Here is a 20,790-nt window from a genome sequence, read left to right on the forward strand (position 1 = left end):
ACCTATCTACCAAACAGATTCAGAATGAACCAAGCTCTGGGTTTGGGCAAAAGGATTCCCATGTGGCCATAGGTGTGAAATGCAGGTGAAACGCTGGTGCAAAATTAGTGGATGATAACAGGGTCTAGGCTTCCCCTAGCAGTTTAACCACTGGCTCTCAAAAAAAGTATGTGTATATATATCCACGTACATAGATTTATTATAAATTTTACTCAAATAATATGAGGAATATGTAGTTTCTAATTTACACACATAATGAACAATATTCTTTATTTTAAATTCCATTGAGCCAATTCATTCTTACAAAATGCTTTTGCTGATTTTTGATAAATTTTTGTAACCATAGCCAATCTATTGTTGCAATTGACAAATGAGTGTAGTTCTGATATGAATGTTGATTGACATTTTTATACCAGTCAACCTTAATGAGTAAGACAAAAGTGAAATAGCAAAGATGTATTTTGGAACATCACTCCTTTGCTAACGATGTGACTGACTTATTGGCTGAAAAAATAATAATAATTTCTGAAAACTGGATAATACTTTCTCATTTTTTGTGCTGTACATAATGTAATGGCTATTAAATGATACACATTTAGATTTAGCCTATATTATTAAGATTTTTCCTATTACCTTTTGTGTAGACAATCCACAGAAACAATAAATCAAGTCCCTATTTGTAGCAATTGCCAATATAAATGGTATAAACACTTCCAAAATGGCAATTTTAAACTACCAATGTGACATGACCACCTGTGGAGTAGTGAAGAGATGTGCTGTAGCACACTATTATAGAGTATTTCTACCTCCCAGACACGAAAGGCATAAATCATAATCTCAAAAACACAGGTACTAGTAAAATGTAGTAAAATAATTAGGAAATAATAAAGTTTGAGTATTTCTTGCCTTTGCTTTTAATATAATTTATTTCATTGTAAGTTTATATAATTTAATTTTTTAAGCAAAAATCTTTTTGCTTTTTTTAAATTTCAGAATATGGGGGTACAAACATTTCATATAATTTAATTTTTAATAGTCGTGTTTAACAACTGGCTTGCAAAATTCTTAGAAATTTACCAACTGGCTCTGTGAGCCAGTACAAGCCAACTCTGCTGCCTTTGGCCTCACGTGTTCCTTATTCCGAATATACCACTTGTATTAAATGCAGGAATGCTGTTACGCCTGTCCAACCTGATGACTTGGTGGGTCTGTCGAATCCATATCGCAATGGGCCGTTCTAGTGCATGGCCACTTAGAGTCCCATGGGTCTAGCACTCTATGTCTACCAGGGCCCAGGAGCATGTCAGCAACTATTTTTGAGTGTGTATAATTTGCTACTGCAGATGCCATGGGCTTGTCCCAGAACCCTATGGGTCTGCCTTGTGATTCTCCCCCAGGGGCTTGCCAAACACTTTACGCAGTGTCTTTTCTCACCACTGATACCTTTAGCACGGGGGTCTGTCCACAAGCAAGCGGGCAGCTTGCACCACAGCCTGGACCTGCTGCACAACCCTTCCCTGCTGTGGGCCTGTCTAAGCTGGCAGCCACTTGGGTACTAGCATTTGGGCTGGGACTGTATTCCTAGGTGTGGAATGTGCTGCCTCCAGAACCAGTAGAGCCTCCTAGGCATTGCACTTCCATCTTGGAGGTGAGAGGTGCAGGATGCGGCAATTTGTCTTGTAATTTGGAGGGAATGTCCTGTTACTTGGGTAGATATTTTTCTGATATGACAGTTCTCTGAATCTTTGTAGAATTTTTCTCCCACTCTGGGGAGAGCATGTGTCTTACCCAGGCCTCCAGTTTTAGTGGCCAGAGGGGAAGTGGAAGCAAATCCTCAGGGGTACACACATTGTCTTGCAAAGAAGAGGTTGCTGCAACTCCTTCAAGGCTAATGAGGTTGGGGACACACCTTTACCAGGGAGGACTGGGCCACTTCTGCAGTCCCAGGCATTTCAGAGGAATCTGAGAATTCACTATTCTCAGGGGCAGCAACAGCCCCAATATGCCCTTTTCATGTGTCAGTGTCCCATTCTTTCCCCACCAGGGCGTTGACCTTGGCATAGCAGACCAGCCTATGTTGGGAATTTTAACCTTCTTTGGAGCTCTGCTACTCTTATGGATTCATTCTTGGCTCTGATCCTGTTTTCTTTGTTCTCTGCAGAAAAAAATGAGGGATTTCAAAGAGGCCCTCTGGATTTTACATTTAACTTTTAATTGCCAACTAATCACTCTCAGTTTTTCATTAACTTTCCCCAAAGCATCAATCAGCTTAGCAAGAGCCACCCAATTCTGCTGACCTTAGAGTTTCTCTTATAGTTCCCCAAAGCCTAAGACATTGCACAGCTAGTGCATTCCCTTGCACCACGTAACACCTTTTTTTTTTTTTTTTACCACCAGTGAACCAACAGCTGGTGCCACCACCATCTGTGCTCCAGCTAGCACAGCTCCTTCCAGGAGGGATGGTGGGTGACACAACTTCAAGAGCTGATCTTTACATCTGCTTTGTTGAACTACTCCCGGTACCAATGTTTTCAGGTTGGGATCCCTAGAAAGCAGACTCTGATGGATTTTACTGTGCAACATGTTTACACGGGAGTGCTCCAGGATCACCACCACTTATGGAAAGGAAGGGGAGAAACCAGGATTGGGCAAAGAGAGACACTTGATGGCCTCGATGAAGGCACCCTAGGGACACCTGAAGCTGGAATAGCCACCGGAGTTGTCCCGAGTTAGGGCAAGTGGGCCAAGCAGGCCTTCATAACCCAGCATCCATCAGTCATCCGGGACACCCTATCCCAGCAAGGGGTAAGTGACCTCGGTGCAAATGTCCCTTTTCAGGCAAGGCAATTCTGAAGAGGACTGATGCCTCAGGGTTTCCTGCCAGTAGCACCCCCAGGGGCTGGGAATAAGTCCTGCAGTTCTAAAGGGGATCAGGCAAGCTCAGCAGAGGCCCACGACTAACATGCAACGGTGGTAATTCAAAGGGGCCTGAAAGAGTTAACAGTCTCTCCAATGTAGAAACTTACCTAGTGAGCAGCACTCTGAGCTATATAATTATTCATAGACTCTATCGAGCATTTTAAAAAGAAAAAACAACCTTTAAGAAGACAGAGAAGTTTAGGAACCAAAGCCAAGGCCTTGTATAGTTCTTTGCGTATTGACTGAGCAGGAGGAAGTCGAACGTGTGCAAAGCGCAGGACCTAATAATCAGACCCAAGTGATCGACTTGGATGAGAAAAGTAATTTGCTCAGCATTTCCCGGATTGTCTCAAGAGCCGCAATAAATAAAATGGGAGAAATGTTTCAGAAAGCAACTTAGCCTCCAGGCCCAAATCAAAGATGGAACCTGGGACTTTTTACAAGTGCGGGCCCAAAGAGGAGCAGTAAAAGTTAAACAGCCGGTGGCGCTTCGGAACGAACCCGCGCTGGGCGGGCGGGAGGTCCCTGGCCAGCGAGCCCCTTTCTCTGGGCGTTCGGGAAGGTGCTGTCCGGCGCTCCGTGTCCCCGCGGGCTCCTGCACCCCGAGGCTGGGACCGCGGGACGCAGCGCGGGGCGGAGAGAGAAAGGCCGGGGCAGGAGGACACCGGGCAGGGGGACCCTGGGCAGGAGGACACCAGGCAGGAGGACACGGGCAGGAGACGGGATGGGACGCGAGCGCGGTGCTGACCGAGAGCGGCTCCCCTGCGAGGTCGCCGCAGTTGTCCCCGGAGCTGAAAACCGGCAACTTCCCGGGGAGCGGCGGCCACTTTTCTCCCGGGGAGGTGGGTGAGGGGTTCCGGGCTGCGCACCTGCTGGGCCCGCCCTGCCCGGCCCGGAGGGGTCCGCCAGATGCGCCCGTCCCCGGCCCCACCAGGCGGGACCCCGGGCGCCTCCCCGCGTGTCCCCGCAGCCCCGCGCCGCTGGGGCATCTTCACCGGCAACTTCTGGGGCAAGGGCATGGCCGAGAACAGCAGCCACAAGCCCTACCGGCCGCTCTGCGTCCTCACCTTCCCCTGCGCCCCTGCCTGGCGCTCCCCATTGGCCCCTGGGCCCGGAGAAATTGAGGGACAGGCCTCCCCCTCCCCTACATCTCCCTTCCACGCTTCCCCGGCTCGCGGTGACCCACGCCACTCCCCTGTATGGTCATCGCCACTGCTTCTGTTGGCTTCTGGGGCTAGGTCTGCCCGGTAAAACACCAGGAGTACTGTATTTTTATTTGCTGACTCTAACAGCCCCACCTGGAGCGGTTGGAGAGAGGCAGGGACTGAGGAGGTGGAATCCAACTTTAGGTAGTGTCTGCTCTCTCCAGAGATTTTTCCCTTGCTGCAAAGCTGGGACGCGCCCATCCCCTGGGTAACCGGTTCCTGCCCGATTGTCCCCAGTATCATTATATTCCCAAAGAACAAGCTGAAGCCTTCCTCTGTGAGGAAGAATTAATTACAGAGGGTGCGGGTGAGCTTTAATTAGATCATTTGCCTCAAATACTTATGGCCTGTTCTCAGTTGCTAAACAAATCGCACTGCCCGCCCAGTGAACAATGCCTCCCCGTTACAGATGGCAATTGTAAGCCAAATAAACAGTTTATGCGTGTATTCCACCAGTATTTGTAAAGTAACCTTCATGTGCAGTTAGTTTTCCAGCCACTGGAGCTAAGGGTCACCAATGACGCAGCTCAGGTAAAATAGGATTGAAGGCAATGGCAGTTTACAGAGCAAGAAAAGTATCTCCTAAATTAATAATATCCTAGACATTTAGAGATGGTGAGGTAACAAATAGGACTTGAAAGAATGTGCCTTGGATTTCTATCCTTGGAGTGTGGAAAGGAGGAGAAATGGGAGAATGACATTCCTGGACAATGTAGGTCTGAATGTCCCTTGGGAAGTACTTGAATGAAGACATCTTCTGAAGCAGTCTATTTTTTATTAATAAATTTATTTTCTAGCTTCCTTTGGAGGAATATTCATATTTTTCCTAACTTTGAGTACTCAGTTATACCGCTTAAAACAAAAGGAACACTTGATCATGCCAAAGTAATGCCATCCTCCTTTCAAAAAAAAAAAAAAAACCCACATGATAATAGGTGATTTCTGTTCTCAAGGCCCTGTTTGATCTGATCCCTGGTTATATCTAGGATGTTACCTTCTCTGCATCTCCAGCTTGTACACTCCCCATTCCTGTTGCATTCCAGAACCCTTGTTTCTGTACATTCCAGGTATGCTCAAGCATACTGCTCCCTCAGGGCTTTTGCACTTCCTGCTTTCTCTGTCTGCAGTTCTCTTTCCCCAGATATTGTCTAGGTTTGTCTCCTGGCCTCTGCCAGGTCTCGACTCAAATGTGTTAACTCATCAGAGAGGCATTCCTTGGCTACCCTTCTTAGAACAGCAACTACCTCTCCGCAGCCTCGCTGTTACTCTCTGTCCCTGCTTGCCTTGGTAACACTCACTGCTCTCTGGTATTACATATTTGCTTGTTTTCTTCTCTCCCCAATGTGGTACAAGCTCCATGACGTACATTCCTTCCCCTTAGAACCATTCCTTGCACACAGAGTAGACATTCAATAAATGTTAATGAGTGTTTATTTTGTGACTGTTTAATCACTTTTCTGATAATTATTAAGGTTCATCTTTTTTTTTTTTAATGCAAGTATTAAGTCTCCTTGGTTTTATTTCCCAGGTTGTTCACCTTTTTCTTTCTTAATTTAAGAGAAAAGTGGGAGCAGAGTAGGATGACCTTGGAAAAAGACATTTCAGGTAAAGGGTGCAGCTAGTTCAAAGGCATTAAGGTGAGATGGCTGTGGAACAGAAGGTGAGGGGCGGGAGTTACAACAACCTGGAGGTGGACAGCAGCCAGACATGAAGCTTTGTAAGCCACAGTATGGAGCTTTCATTTGATTCTAATAAGTTGGAGGATTTTAAGCAGAAGCTTGAGGTGATCTAATTTAGATTTTAAAAGCTCACTCTGACTTTGTTGTGGAAAACGGATTGTAAGGGGTGAGAATCAGAATAGACAACTGGCTAGAAGGTGTTTGTCGTGGTCCAGGTGAGTAATGGTGATGGCTCAACCAGGTGGTAGTAATAGCCATGGCACAGGGTAGACAAATTTGGTACATGCTTTGGAGGAGGAATGAAAAGGACTTGATCAGGCATTAATGTGTGGGGTATGCAAAAGTGAGGAACTGAGGAAAATTAGCCACGCAATGTATGTGTGTATGCATTTGTGTGAGAGTAATAGTAGTGATAGTAATAGTAGCTCTGCATCAAACCCTCTTACCCATTCATGCCTAGGCACATGTACACACATGCCCCCATGATACATTTGCACATCCGTGTAATACACACCCATGCTTTGGAGGCTTCCATTCAAGAAGACATGGGCTCATTAGTCCCTGCTCTTTGTGAACCTAACACTCTACCTACTAGACCTTCTCCTAGCTCACATTCTCCCTCTTGCATGTGGGCATTTTATGAGAGATTTTGATAAATGCCTTTTCAAAACTAAATATGCCAATATATTTATAGCACCCCCCTAGTTTAATGATCCTGTTTTATAAAAAATGAGGTTTACTGAATCTTTTACCCACCCCCAACCCATATTGGTTTTCACTGTAATCAGAGATCCATGCCTAAGTGCTCACAAGGAATTTGTTTAGTAATCTATTCTACGATATCTTATCATTTGATGGCAAGCTTCCTCATCTATGGTTTTAAAGTCTACTCGCCAGATTTTAGAAGATTGGGAAATTTTTTGAACTGCAGGTTTCTGGCTGCCCTCTATTTCTCAGTGATTTCTTATAGATTAAGTTCAGCAATCTCAAGCACTATGTGAAGGTATTTCACATAGTTATCTCATTACTGCATTTGTTCCATATTTGGCAGTTCCTTTGGATATTCTGAAATCTAATTGAGCACACTTCAAACATGAGGCACTGTCTTCTAATTATTACAGGAAAAAAAAAGATCCGTGTAGATCATATGTGCACATGTTCCGATAGGATGCATACGGACCACCAGGGGTATTACATACCTTCCATTTGACATCATTTTATGTATGTAACTCAACAATGTATAGTAGAATAAGAATAATAATGTCATCTTTTGAGATTTTTTTTTGTATTTTTCATGAAAACAGTAACTTCCTTGTCATCTTTTAAATGAAAGTACTATTGTATAATCTAAATGTTTGGTCCTAAATATTACATCTATGGGAATCAGTCATATTCATCAAGGGTTAGACCTAGTTGATGCCTTGTCTTTCTCCCCTGGATATTCTTCAGTTTGTTCCCTCCTTAGTACCTAAGCTTTCAGTATGAAAAAGAAACATGTGAGAAGATCAGTGTTTAGATATCATGATGTGGGAGGCTGGAACTAGTTCTTTGTGGCTTTTATTTGCAAGAGAATGAGCAAAAATTTTGTATGGAGGATTTAAAGAATTATTGCTTTTTCTGATCATGAAAAATAAGTGTACAAAATTAGAAAAATTAAGAATTGTACAAAATTGAAAAAAAATCATGTGCAATCCCACCACTTTTAACATTTTGGTGTATATTATCCCATTTTTCATTGATATATGCATACATATTTATTTAATGAATATACATATATATTTCTTGAACACATATGTTAATATATGCATATATATGATTTATTTGATGGGAGTCAGACTAAAATACCATTTGACAATTCTTTTTAAAATGTAGTGGAGCATCAACATTTTTCTTCTACAATTCAATTTATAACTTACTTATTATACAAGTAAGACCTTGAAGACTATTATCATGTATTCATATCTTCTAAAAACAAAATGGGAACCTGCTGCACCGTGTTTTATAATCTCCTTTGAAAAACACTTATATAATGAAAATATATCTCCATGTCAATAATATAGTTTCTTCTTCTTCTTCTTTTTTTTTTTTTTTTTTTTGAGACAGAGTCTCACTCTGTTGCCCAGGCTAGAGTGCCGTGGCATTAGCCTAGCTCACAGCAACCTCAGACTCCTGGGCTCAAGCAATCCTCCTGCCTCAGCCTCCCGAGTAGCTGGGACTACAGGTGCACGCCACCACGCCTGGCTAATTTTCTCTCATTTTAGCAGAGAGAGGGTCTCGCTCTTACTCAGGCTGGTCTCGAACTCTTGAGCTCAAGTGATCTTCCCGCCTCAGCCTCCCAGAGTGTTAGGATTACAGGCATGAGCCACCGAGCGTGGCCAATAAATATAGTTTCATGTTACCATTTTTAATTGCCTATAATAGTTCACGTTGTGATGCTACCCACATTAACTTAATCACACCCATTATGGTTGGACATTTAGTTTTATGTTTTTAAACCTTTTCTCTCATAATTAATGTGATGAGCTGCATTCTTGTACACAGGTATATTTGTGCACATCCCTGTTTATTTCCTCTTGTTAGAATCTTGGAGGTAGATTTCCTTAGTTAAAGATTTTGTACTTTCAAAACTTTTGATACATATTGATTGCCATAACTTCCTCCAACCTGGATGTACAGCTGGGATTGCCTGTTATCTCTCATTGTGATCATAGGCGTGAACTCATTTTAAACAAATGGCTTTGTAGGTCTGAGAACTGGAGCCTGAAGCCGAGAAAGGGTAAAGGCCACCCCAGGGTTTTGGGCTCAGAGGGCGCCTTGCCAAAGTTCTGTGAGGGCTGGAGCCTCACCTTGTCCTCCTCTCTCAGCTGTTCTGGTGCTTTCTGATTGCCAGTTCTCCCTTCCCTCCCCTCTGCGAGTGTGATGCTATCTCTCCCCCTGTGTTAACTGGCCCTCCTCCTAGTCATTTTTCTACTACTCTTTCCCCATTTCCTCTGGGCGGGGCCTGTGGCGCGGGGGTAATTAGACTCCACCCAGCATTTCCTTTTGCTAGCTTTGGGTGGGCACATATTACTTCAATTTGTTCTGGTGGGAATGGAAATGGAGTGGACACCAAGATCTCTTTCCCGTTCCTGTTAGATTGATCTGTCAGACTATAAGCTGGGGTGTTCAAAATTCTGTAGGTTATAAGTTATGCACATTTCATGGAGTTAGGATGAGCATACACTATCTGTAAACTTAGACTTTCTCAATTTCAAATGATTTGGCAAAGAGGAAGTGTTTGCATCAGAAGCACACATCAAGAACATGAGGGTAAAGACACAAAACTATTGTTATGGTGAAATGGTTTGGAGTGTAGATGGTATAGACAACTTCAATGACAGCGTACGTTCCTTCTGCCTCTCTCTGGTATTCCCCCACTCCTCATTACCTGCTTGCACATTGCTTACTTGGGGACATTATATCCTGCCAAAGATCCAAGGCAACCTTTAGAAGTCTCCCTGTTCTGTGTCTTTATCTCACAGATTTTTTTTTTTTTGAAAAGATAGTCGAATAATAGATTTCTCTTGTTTTTCTCTTTTCCTTTAGTTTATTTGTAATCTTAGAATCCAGCTACTCAGAGCAGTGGGAATTTATATTTATCAGGCTTTTAATAAAAATTCCCAATAGTCATGGCTTATGCCTATCCTTTTACATCTCAGTTGCAGCTACTGATAAGCCTTTTGATAACCTCACAGATCCCCTTGAGGGGTGGTAATCAGGTGATGCTTCCAGATGCATAATCTGGAAAGTTGGTTCCTGGAGGTCCCAAGGGGGAGAGGACACATGCATGCCTGGGTTGTTCCCATTGCAGATGTGGTCACAAGAGAACAGGCACCCTGGCGATTGCCGCCTCATCTCTGGTCACTGTGACTCTGACCTACAACATTGCAGGGCTTGCCTTGGAATCTTTAGCAGTTTAGGAAGAGCCTGTGAGTGAGAGCTCCAGAGCACAGGACTTGGGTTGCATTACATGCAGAGTGTGTGGGGGCGGGGAGGGGAACTGCCTGCTTGCTGTTGATATGAAACCCAAGTTTCTCCAAGTAATGTTGTACTGCATTTGCCATTATTTCCCACAATTTTGTTTAGAATAAAAGGTGGTATTTATTCAAATATACAGAATAACAGGTGTTGGGAGTAATTTTAACTTATTAATTGCATAGCTTATCATTATAAATAATGGGTTCCTTCTGCTATCCTTATGGTATTTATTGGTAGTCTCAGAACACATGGATATTTTTAGCCAATATATTTTCATGCAGTAAATGTCATTTTACACTGCCTAGTGACTCTTGCGCTGATACACACCTGTGACAAAACCGGCTTCAAGAATCCTGGGCTTGCTTTTGTTGTGGTGTTGCTTGTTGCTGTGTACTCTGTTTACGCACTGAAATGGTAAGTATAATTGGAATATGGACTAATGGACCAAAAATAAAATGAAAAGTAAATTGATCTTTTGTCAGTCTCAAAATCAAATGTTCCACTTGAATTGAAATAATATGTGAAGAGCAGGGGGAGAAAAACCTTTACTAAAGTAGTTTCTTTATCTTTATAAATCATTAGCTGGATCTGCTTGACAGCTTCCCTTTATTAGTGTTCAAAATTGCCTTTATTGTACCTCCAGGACCAACTGTTTTCTAATTCACCACCATTATCATTATAAGTAAGAATATGCACCGCAGTTTTTATTGCAGAATCACAAGACCTTAGGTGATTTAAACAGCAAGTATTCTTTGAGTTGCCTATCATGCTGAGTTATTATTCCTGTTCTAAATTTGTGCGTTTTTCCCTCACTCTTCCTTTATTTGTATTTATAGAATTTTTATTGCAGAAGTATAAATGCTTTGATGGGTAACAAAGAAAGTTGGCATGGCCTTCTTCAAATTAGAGAGACAGAATTATGTAGCCTATATATTATATTTAAGGTTTTTGCAATTTAAGTACAATTATATTGTGGGCAATGACACAAAGTTATTTGTCTGGAAAGTATATACAGTCTGTTACCTTCTTTTGGTCATTCATTAAGACTAGTTTTGTTCTTTCTCAGTAGCCATAGCTAATTTACACTAAATCAGCTGGGGTATATTGAGGGTACACAAAGACTTTACAAGGGACATATGGACATGACAGTTGTAAAAAAATACATATTTCCAGTGCCTCACCTCTCTTTTCCTAAAATTTCTTGGACATGTACCTGTGACATTAAAACAATTTTCTTTTCTCTCCTCTTTTCCATAATTGCTTTTATCTCAATTTATAAATATAAGACATTCCTCTTATTCAGAGTGGTTATAGGAATTACTGAAACTATGTTTATTTAAACTGATAAAATGAAGTCAGCCTTTTTTCCTAAAAGAAAGAAGTCCTATTTGGCCAATTGATTTGATAATGCATAATGACTTTGCCAGTTAAGCTCTCTGATGGGTATTTTCCATAAATTGAATCAGCTAATCCATAGCTCCAAGCTTTTGATGTTGAAAATATAGTCAAAGCAGATGTGCTAAGAAAGAATATTTTCTCTGAATAGCTCATGTTCCTGCACAGTCTGAGCCTTCTGAGAAAAGGATGTGTTTAAATAGCAAACCGCCTTGGAAGCTAGAGATAGTATATCCCTTAGGTGAGAGACATAATCCCAGCACTTTGTGAGGCCAAGGTTAGGGGATCACTTGAGGCCAGGCATTCAAGACCAGCCTGGGCAACATAGTGAGACCCTTGTCTCTATAAAAAATAGAAAAGTTAGCCAAGTGTCATAGCATATGCCTGTAGTCCCAGCTGCTCAGGAGGCAGAGGCAGGAAGATCCCTTGAGCCCAGGATTCAAGGCTGCAGTAAGCCATGATCTTGCCACTGCACTCTAGCCTGGGTGACAGAGAGAAACCCTGTCTCTAAAACAAACAAAAATATGTTACACTAAAATAAAATGCTGAAGTGGAAATGGAATGGAAATATGTGAGAAATAGGAAAGATATAACATGAACTTGTTCACATTTGTTTAAACAGAAAATCGTGGGCTTCAATTGTTATTGTGTTTAGATACCATCAGATACCAATAAAGAATGATATCACACATATGACAAGTGTAATGCCAGCACTTATAATTCTTGGGGTGGCAATCACATTCTTTCAACTAATTAAACTTGTGATAAAAACTCAGATATTTATTTTAAAAGATAAAATTTAGTACATAGTTTTATTTATTTATTTATTTTTTTATTTTGAGACAGAGTCTCACTCTGTTGCCTGGGCTAGAGTGCCATGGCATCAACCTCGCTCACAGCAACCTCAAACTCCTAGGCTCAAGGGATCTTCCTGCTTCAGCCTCCCAAGTTGCTGGGACTACAGGCATGCGTCACCATGCCCGGCTAATTTTTTCTATATGTTTCTAGTTGGCCAATTAATTTGTTTCTAATTTTAGTAGAGACGGGGTCTTGCTCTTGCTCAGGCTGGTTTCGAACTCCTGACCTTGAGCCATCCACCTGCCTCGGCCTCCCAGAGTGCTAGGATTATAGGTGTGAGTCACTGTACCTGGTCTAATACATAGTTTTTAAAACTATGTACATAGTTATTTTAGAAAGTACCCTGTTTCCCCGAAAATAAGACAGGGTCTTATATTTATTTTTCCTCAAGAAGACACCCTAGGGCTTATTTTCAGGGGATGTGTTATTTTCCCCTCAAAGCCTCAGCTTGCAGCACGTACAGGATGTCCGGGACCTGACAGGGGAAGCCGACCTTGTTGGGGGGCTGCCCGCACATTTCCAATCACCTCTGGGATAGTAGCTGTCACGATGGGGCAAATGAGAAGGGCTGCTCATCTTCTTTACCGCTCCAGGATGAAATGCATGGATTGTGCAAATGCGCTGCATAGCCACGCCTATCACTAGGTCTTATTTTCAGGGTAGGGCTTCTGTTGCACAAATGCTTAGAAGTCCTGCTAGGGCTTATTTTATGAGTAGGTCTTATTTTCGGGGAAACACAGTAAAGGAGGACAAAAGGCCAAAGACCACTATTTTAAGCTCTGTAGAATGTCCGGTAACATTATATGTAGGCAGTGTCTTCCTTTTCTATAGTCCACAGACAGTATTATCTACCGTGTTTCCCCGAAAATAAGACCTACCCATAAAATAAGCCCTAGCAGGATTTCTAAGCATTTGTGCAACAGAAGCCCTACCCCGAAAATAAGACCTAGTGCTGGGCGTGGCCACGCAGCGCATCTGCACAACCCATGCATTTCGTCCCAGAGCGGTAAAGAAGATGAGCAGCCCTTCTCATCTGCCCCATCGTGACAGCCTCTATCCCAGAGGTGACCAGAAAGGTGCGGGTAGACCCACCAACAAGGTCGGCTCCCCCTGTCAGGTCCCGGCCATTCTGTGCGTGCTGCAAGCTGAGGCTTTGAGGGGAAAATAACACACCCCCTGAAAATAAGCCCTAGGGTGTCTTCTTGAGGAAAAATAAATATAAGACCCTGTCTTATTTTCGGGGAAACATGGTAGTAAGTGATTTGTTTTTAGTCCAGTTAAAAATCCGTGCTAATAGTAATATGGGGACAATTGCTGGAAATAAAAAAGATGAGGAGGGTAGTTCCTCACCCAGTTCAAAGCTTTGAGAGGGAGTGCATTAAACCACAGGGAAGCTTGGGCAATATTATCACAAACTGATAGAATTTAGATTGGAGACTCAGAAAAAGAGAATCTCTTATTAGTAAAATGACCTTTGCCAAAGGTTTCTACAGACTTTGGCACTAATTGAAAAGAATCCATGGAAACAAGATAAAAGAGGAAAGTAGTCTGCGGGCTGGACATTTATTTAGGGAAGGGTGCTAGAGGCCATTTGCATTCACAGGAGGATGGGAGTGCTGTAGGAAGGAGGTGAGAAAATTCGTCTGAGGAAGCAAATTACACTGGGAAAGAAAACCTAGAAGACTCATTTAAACTGACCCTAGTTCAGGTTTTTGGGGAGGCAGACATGAAATAAGGCAAAAATCCATTTCGTAAATGACAAAGGAATGGAAAAAACATGTGTACACACACACACACACACACACACACACACAGACAAGATTATAGGAAAATGGGAGGATTGGAAGGTGTCTCTTCTTTGTTAAGTGTTGAACAAAAAAATAAAGACTATAATTGATGCCAGAAATGATGGCAAATTTAGTATTTTTTTTTCTGGATTAGATTAACATGTTGATACGACATAATTAGGCTATTTAATCTCCCATCTTATTGATACAGTTAACAAATAACGAGTCACTGCTGTTTGCAAGGCACTGTGCTAGGTGTCAGAACATATGCAGACAGACACAACCTGGTTCCTACTTATAAATTACTTAAAATCTCAGAGAAAATCGTAAAAGCCTGCGAATAGCTTCAAGAGCAAGCAGTATGTTGTGATACAAACAAGGGAAACAATTTTTAAGTTGGGTTGGCAGGGAAAAAATCTGTTCATTTCCTCCTTTTCACATCCTATCATTCACGTCCACATTGCATGGCAGCACTGTGTCAGGTGTGTGGGGGGAGGAGCAGTGACTCTGGTGGCCTCAGCCCCCGCCCTCCTGGGGGTTCGTGGAGGAACTGAGCAACAATCCTAAGGGTCTGTGAGGTTCTCTCTGGTGGCGGTAGCAGCTTGCAGCTTGAGTCACAAGTACTGTTTGCCCATTTGCATGCATTTTTCTGTTATCCTGAGTTGGTCTTTTGTCCTTCCCGGCACCTTACGATGTAGCCCTTCATTATAATGCATGCAGTCAGTTTTACTGGCTTAGTGTGACAGTCAGGGCTTCCCATGGTGTGGTTCCAACTTCCCTCCCAGCTTTGCCTTCCATTACCCTCCCTCTTCTCATTCGTTTCATTGTCTCATCACTTTGTGCTTCCCATTCTAGAAACATATCATATTGTTTTAGACACCTGCTACTTTTGCTCTGTTTCTTCTGCCTCAAATGCACCTTTTTCTTTCTGGCCTTGAATGTATGTTTCTTTGACTTCTGCTTCCTGAAATCCTCCTTATCTGCCCTTCAGTCTCAGCTGGAAGGCTTACTCTTCCGTGAAGCCTTCCCAGATCCCACGGTCAAAGTTACTCCCTTCCTTGTGTGTCTGCCCGTGGCGCTTAGTTTTCTTTATGATGTGTGCAGTTTCCTGGTATCACAATTTAAACTCACTCTTGACTACCCATCAGATTTTAAACTACCTACCTGACAAACAGGAGGTACTTACAGAAATCCTTGCCATTGGAGTAAAATATTCATTTATTGAATCTGGTGATGTTCATTGAAAGGTGTTTTCTGCCTATTACAGCAGTTGATTGCTAGCACCTTGCTTTTTGGATATTTGATCCCATCTTTCTAGAGGCCCCAGAAGAACATGGGTCACAGGGTAGGTCTTCAATAAATGTCTGATGCTTATATGTGAATGCATGAGTGTGACAGAAGAGACCAGATGAACAACTGCTTCTTGGTGTCTTTACTCACTTGGTATTAGATCTGGCATAAGTGTTAGTAGCACTGAGAATTTCTTTTCCTTTCTGTTCCAAAGGGTAAGGCTTTATAGCAGGGCTCACTGGGCTGGCACATCCTGACCTGCTGAAGCTCCCTTGCAGTGCCTCCCTGGGTGTGGGGTGAGAACCAGGGCTTCGGGCACCAATAAGGCATTAGCTATGCTTGCCCAGTTTGTGATCATCTCATGCCAAATTGCCAGCCCCAGCAGCACTTGCAGGCCACGGTGTTATCTGTGTTCTGTGTATGCAGATGTGCGGTGATGAGTGTTCATCCAGGCCCAGGCACCTGGCTTTGCTCCAGGACCTCATCGCTGATGAGGCTGGTTCTCTGTGGAACCTTCAGGAGGCCCTGCAGGTGACACTGAACTATGTGCTCTAGGATCAGGTGTGTTGACTGAGCAGATCTGGGCCTCCCAGCTGCTCTGCTCATAATCCTCGCCTGACAGACTGCGAGTCAAGCTGGGTTTTGACACCCTGGTGACCCCACACCTCCCTACCCCGCCTCCTTTCAGTCATGCCCGTCTTCCTGATTTCTGAGTTCCTCTTAGATTCAAGGATCAATAGGCTGTGTGTCTCTAGCAGCAACATCGTGATAACAGCTTCAGCTCTATGCTCCCAGTGAAAATATTCAGCTATGTGCAGGGTCTTTTTGGTTGTTCCAATTAGCTATGGCTGCGTTACAAACTACCCCCAAACTTACTGCTTTCAAAATATTTTTTATTATTCTGATTGTATCTATGGTTCTGTGGGTCAGGAATCTAGGGCATGGGAAGGATGATTAATCTCTGGTCCATGTTGTATGGGGATTTATCTGTGATGCTTCCAATAATTGAGGGCTAGAACAACTGGAGGTGGTGGGGGATAGTTGGACTTCTTCCATGAGGGCCTGGAAACTGGCTCTCCTTTATCATATTCAGTTGGTTGTAAGTGAGGCACAGGGCCAGTCCAGATTATAGAGTTTGAATACTGGAAGGAGTTGGTTCACTGACGGCCTCTCTGAAAATAATTTCACACTAATATAGGTTGGTGTAGAATTTCTATATATGTGTGACTTGGTATCATACATATGTGTGCTTATAATTAAGTAAATTTTATATAGCTTTATAATTAATAGATTTATTAAATAATCTAATAAAGTTAACAGTATCCATTTAAATCTTAAATTAATAAGATAATGTCCACAAGCTACCCAAGAAAACTTATCTCAATGCTTTGTGGCCCCACCTCCTTAGTCCAAAAGGGAATAAAAGAGAAAAGGCACCAATATTTATTGAGAACTTCCAATGTATCTGTGATTTTCATTTTTTATCTCATTTAATATAACAATTATGTGAGGTTTCTTATATTTACAGTTAAGAGCACCAAGTAGGTAATTATAAAAATGGCCACAAATTTTTTCCCTACCACAAAGAGAGGGATTCTATCTCTCTAGCCTTTGAATTTGTATTAGCCTTTTGCCCTGCTTTGTCCAATACAATACACCTGGGTCAGAAGAGTCTGCGCACACCTATTCTCACTCTATGAACTCTGCTACCAGCATGTGAGCAAGCCCAGGCCTCCTGCTGGAGGATGAGAAGATAGAGACCACATGGAACAAAGATGAGCTGTCCTACATGAAGCCCACAAATGTGAAAGAGGCCAGCCAAAATCAGCAGTAGCAGTGTAGCAGTGGACCAAAGATGTGCGAGTGAGCTAGGAGGAGACAGAAGAGCCACCCAGCTGAACTCAGTCTGAGTTGTTGACCAATGCATAATACTGTGTTAAATAATTTTTTTTAAGTTACATTGGGGTGTAACTTATTACATTTAAGTCACATTGGGGTGACTTATTATCCAGTAATTATTGTTAATTATTATTATCTGGGCCATGAAGCTCAGAGAGTTTAAAGTAAAATCTTATCCATGGTCTCATGACTAACAAGCATTGAAACCTTATAATAATGACAAGTACTTATAATAGTGGAGGATGCCCCTAAATCTTGCGTCATATTCATTGAGATGAGCACATATGCGTAGTTGTGCACTTGCTCGCACAATTTTACATGAACTTATATGGATAGGTCTGAATTTTAAAGAGATTAGGAAGAGTATAGCCTCTAAATTAATGATACCTTTACAAAAGTTAAGATTCACCCAGAGAGGGCATGGGAATTTTACTGACCTACTGGCATACGTGTTTACAAGTGTTGATGATCTCCTTTGATATATGATACATTTGAGTGCATTTGTTGTTTTCTTATCACTATTTTTTAAATTGAAAAATATATTCTTAGAAATGTGTAGAATGTCTGGAGAACATTCAAAGAATCTTAAGTTCCTACAGAAAACAGTTTAAAAACTTTTGACCTGAAATATTAACATTATTTACCAAAAAGTTATTTTGTACCTGATTCTAATTTTTTAAAGACTAGTTAATAAAGTACCTACCAAGAATTTCAGCTTGCTTTCAGCATTTAATGCAATTTCCTGTTCCATTTTGCTAAGTGTCCCAGGTTTCAGAGAGGGTACAGGAGTGGGGAGATGAAGGTTGGACTGGCCCTCCTTGGAAATTTGTCATGAGCACCCTTACTGGGATTCAGGCTCTGTGATGGGCACGGGTGGGCTGTCTCAGTGTCAGCTTCCCTCTGATGATATTATCCACTGTGACCTGCTGCCCTTTCATGTGCTCATCAGCAGGGTGATCGTTGGAGTTTGTTATCACAGATGCCCTTGAGCTGTCTGTGACACAGAGGTTGGGAAAGTATTGATGATGGAGTTTTCTGGGGACTTTCAATATCAAGTGGCCCAGCAAATGGGTAAACTGTGTTTGAGTCTCTATTCACAGCTCAATTGCGAGCTGCTTAAATCGTCTGGGACCTCAGGGTCTGGCATTAAGCAATGACAGTTGAATCAAATGGGTAGGATGATGTCGTCTTCACAGGTGATCAGACCATGGGCTATTTCAAGAGTAGGTAGCTCATCCAGACTGTTGTTGCCTCATCATCTACCCAGGGCAACTGCAATAGATTTAAGAAGCTTGAAATTTGCAAACCAGTAGGCTACATTTTTCGACTGCAATACCACAGTGGTGAGATGCTAGCCTATCTGACATCCATTACCCTGCCTGTAAGTTAATTAATAGAGCAAAGCAGGACCATTTTCTCACTCCCAGGGAGACAACAGGTAGTAACCACTCCTGCTTCATTGAGTTAGCACTAATGGCAAAGAACAACCTGATTAAGGCAAATGGTTTTGTATTGGTTAATGTTGTGTTTTGTTTATTTTTAAAATCTGTGAGGGCAGATAAAAGGTATTTTCTTTCTGCTTCTATAGCAATACATAGGCAAAACAATATAGGCTGAGAACTTAAAAAAAAAGTGCTAGTACCAGATAGCTTTTTATTTTGTGTAGGAGAAGTAAGATTCATGTCTGTACCTAAAACCTTTTTTGCTTTTTCAGTGCAGCAAATACACCCTAGAGCTAGAACCACATAATAGGTTTTGAGTTTTAGCAGTATCAAAAATTGGCTCATACCAGGAAAATATAAAGAATAGACGAGTTGGGGACATCATTATTTAGATAATAACAATAGCAATCACAGCATTGTAATTGTATATCTTTATGAGTTTGAAAGTGCTTACATATAGATTATGTCATTTAACTGTTTCCCTTGTGAGATGAATATTCTGTCATTGAGGACACTGAGGTTGGTTTTTGGGAAGCAGACCCTGAGATTGAATCTAGTATGCCAAGGTTTATCGAGGAGCGCTTTTGGGATCAATACGTATGGAAGGGAGGGATGGGAAGCGGGATCTGTCAGAGGGACAGGTTGGCATGTGACCCAGGCCCAATGACAGCCTCGGCTGATCCATGGAGAGCTCTCAAGCTTGAAAGGCTCTGTGAGTTGTCCTGAGTTGGGTTGAGACACCAGGTTTTTATACATCTGCATCATTGGGTGTGGTCACTCCTGGGAAGGGACATGACCTTGGGCAGTGCTTTGCTGCTGAGGCAATGCCTGAGCAGTCTGACGGCTAGAGGCTATCTGCCAACAGCACTCTCAGCAGCAGGTGAATTCTTCACTGGAGGGAGATTTGGGCAGGCCATTCCTCCTGCTTCTTTATTTTATTTTATTTTTATTTCAGCATATTACTGGGGTACAGATGTTTAGGTTATGTATATTGCCTTTGCCCCACCCAAGTCATACCTTCAAGTGTGTCCCTCCTGCTTCTTGAATCCACTTTTTTCATGTTCATTCTGGGACCAGCTCTTTCAGGGTTCCAATGGACTTCTTCCTGGGGGAAACTTGGAAGAAGAAGGTTAGCAAAATGAGATGAAAGCTCCACTGCTGGAGCTGGTCTCAGGGCCACAATTGCTACTCATGTCCCTTCCCTAGGGCCTGTCCATGCTCCTCTTACATTCAGTGAGCAATCTCTGATGGTCTTCGTGGCTTACATGCTGGTGGGATCCAGACCCTCATCACCGAGGAGTCTGAGCCCCAATCGCCATGCCTTTATAGAGCCCAAGTTCCTGCACTTGCACAATTACAATGAAGATTAGGCAAGGGAGTTCCAAGAGGTACCCTTGTGGATTGCCTGCACACTAACCTCACTCCTCTCTACTTCTATTGGGCAACAGCAACACTGCATCCTCTTGATGGTCAGAGGAAATCACTTCTTGCCTGCTGGTCCCCTGGCATAAGGAACCTGGAGTGAGCTGGCAGCAGCCATAGCTTTTAACTCGATGGGATTCCTTGTGTGTCTTTTGGCAGAAGTGATCTCTGTTTAGGAGCCAGAACCTCTAAACCTGCAGAGCTCAAAATTATGGAGAGAGAAGCCCAAATTTCTCAAGTTGGTTACTGGTAATGAAGGGAAGTGGAATCACTCCAGTTTCCATCGCTTAGTGCCTCCACTCACATGTTCTTCCTTTTGGAGACACAGAACCATGCAAAAGTCTTTCATTTTGGCTGGGCGCGGTGGCTCACGCCTGTAATCCTAGCTCTCTGGGAGGCCGAGGCGGGCGGATTGCTCGAGGTCAGGAGTTCGAAACCAGCCTGAGCAAGAGCGAGACCCCGTCTCTACTATAAATAGAAAGAAATTAATTGGCCAACTAATATATACAAAAAATTAGCCGGGCATGGTGGCACATGCCTGTAGTCCCAGCTACTTGGGAGGCTGAGGCAGGAGGATCCCTTGAGCCCAGTAGTTTGAGGTTGCTGTGAGCTAGGCTGACGCCACGGCACTCACTCTAGCCTGGGCAACAAAGCGAGACTCTGTCTCAAAAAAAAAAAAAAAAAAAGTCTTTCATTTATCATGTGTTCTGCATCCTGGAGAATAATGTCTCATCCTATAAAATATTGCATCCCAAAGTATTGCTTCAACTATGTTTTCTTTCTTTTTTTTTTTTTTTGAAACAGAGTCTCACTTTGTTGCCCAGGCTAGAGTGAGTGCCATGGCGTCAGCCTAGCTCACAGCAACCTCAAACTCCTG

The sequence above is a fragment of the Microcebus murinus genome, chromosome 10 (genome assembly GCF_040939455.1).
Source record: "Microcebus murinus isolate Inina chromosome 10, M.murinus_Inina_mat1.0, whole genome shotgun sequence".
Lineage (NCBI taxonomy): Eukaryota > Metazoa > Chordata > Mammalia > Primates > Cheirogaleidae > Microcebus > Microcebus murinus.